Source organism: Physeter macrocephalus, chromosome 15 (genome assembly GCF_002837175.3).
Source record: "Physeter macrocephalus isolate SW-GA chromosome 15, ASM283717v5, whole genome shotgun sequence".
NCBI lineage: Eukaryota > Metazoa > Chordata > Mammalia > Artiodactyla > Physeteridae > Physeter > Physeter macrocephalus.
This window is the reverse complement of record NC_041228.1, coordinates 57,790,410-57,792,609: the sequence shown is the minus strand read 5'-3', so window position 1 is coordinate 57,792,609 and position 2,200 is coordinate 57,790,410.

Genomic DNA, 2,200 nt, shown 5'->3' with positions numbered 1-2,200 from the left:
TGCTTTATAGTATACAAAAAGCTCTCTCACATGTAACTTCATTCATCTTCAAACAGTTCTGTGAGATTGGCAGGTCAATTCCCATTGTTATCCCCAATTAACTGATGAGTGAAACTGAGGCTCTGAGAGGTTATGTAAGTTACCCAAGAGCACACAGGCACTAGAAGGTGGCAATAGTCCCAGTCTGTTGATTATCTGTGGTTCTATTGTTCCTTCACTACCATTTTGACCCTGCTCCGAGGTAGAGCAAGCTGTTCCCTACAGTTTAAGAGGCCCTGAAGCCCTTCTCTCGTGAAATGTTTCTTCCCAGACCTTCTTAAGTTCCAGAATACCCTGCCTTAGAGACACTACTCTAAGTTTAGGCAAGGTCTCCAGGAGGCCATTGGTAAAATGAGCCATTCAACCTGGGCTCCCTTAACTGAGACGTCTATGGGCCAGGACTACTGTTTAAGAAACTTAAATGAAAGAACAGACAAAGTGACTATCATGGAGTAAAGGCTCAATAAATAGTGGGTTTCTTTTTTCTAGTTAAAAAAATTTTCAGGAACTTTTTGACCCCCATGACATAATTCCTTTTCTTTCCGAGTAAATAAATAAATAACATAGCCATGAATAATATAACTTCATGTAATTCCAGTGGTAAAATAAAATCTCAGAAAGTTTTTCTTTTAAATCTCAACAAATCTTTCTGAAAATAATGAGCCCCCAGAATCAGCATCCCAAAGGAAAACAGTTTGCTTACCTTAACTCTACTCTTGAGTCGTAAAATACTAAAAATTATTTTCACAAAAATTACTGAATTTATCAGTTCCCCTAGCTCTGTGGCATATGAGCATAAAGAATAATACACCCTGGGACTATGTAAAAGCCTAGATTAGTATTGAATGAACAGCAAAGGATAAACAGGACTCTCTGCTCTGCTCTCACTGAAGACAAACACAAACAGTAAGCAGAGAATCAGGCATGGATCAAGCCCATGAGTGCACGCATTGGTTACTGCAATACCAACAGGGCTTTTAAAATGTCAAAGGGAAAATATACTTTTAATAAAAATACATGAAACCTGTGTTGAAAAATTAATGTAGCACACTGTGTGCAAATAAACCCCTACATGAATAGAAAGTTGAGATTATCTCCATGCATCAGTAAACCTCAGGTGACAAATCACTGGTGACAATTTCTCCCCCCCTTTCAAATACGATTAGAGGTCTTTGGGGGATTGTCAATGCATAACTGGGGTCAAAGATTTTAACTCAAACAACCTAGATATGCAGAGAAAATGTTTTGTTGTTGTTGTTTACAGTTTTCCACATGAGCCCCCATCCTCTGGTTAGAGCTAAAATTTTTAAATGAATATCTAACCCAGTTTGGACCTAGACTGATTTGACAACTTAAATGGTCCCTTCAGGCAATATTCTCCCTAGGAGTGGGGAGGGAAGTCGCTCAGATTTCTTCTGCCTCTCTCTACTCATCTCTGAAAGAAGGCAGTTGGGTGTATATGTGGGGAGAGAAGGACAGGAGTGTGAAATGGGGAGATGAGTGACCTTGAGGGTGGTGTTCTGGTCTTCTAGTTGGTGTTGTCTTAACCATCCGGTTGCTGTCTTGGCATTCATGGCTGGAGTCTGTAACTGATCTCATTCTCCCAATTTGGTCATAACCCAGTTCATTCTCTGGCCAATTCGGTCTACTTGGGCACCTCCTGGCTCCAAAATCCTGAGGTTCCCTGCCAGCCTCCAAGGCCAACTCTGAGGTCAGCCCCCCATCTCCTTGGGAACTGATGGTGGTTCAGGAAAGCTAACCCTAGGAGGTTCCAGCTCCCTGACAACACTACACAACCAAAGGTATGGAGGTGTGTTCGGTGCTGGAAAAGTTAGAAAAGGTCTCTCTTCGCAGAGCCCCAAAAGGGAGTTAGGGCCTATAGCCTTCTCCCTTCACCTCCTCGCAGCCTACACCCTGAATCTACCCTCACCATCCACCGAGGGGAAGCGGGGGCCCACATCCGATCAATGTGCTCCTTCCTTCTCTTCCTCTCTGGCCACTCCCCATCCTCCTCCTCCAGAGTTGGGAATGAGGTGGGCTTTGCTCTTTCTTCGACATTCTGTATCCATCAGGCACAGGGCTTTGCCATCATGGATGGAGGGGGTACCTTCTCTGTGGGGGATCTTCCCGGTTTAGTACCTGATATGTTAGACGGAAAAAT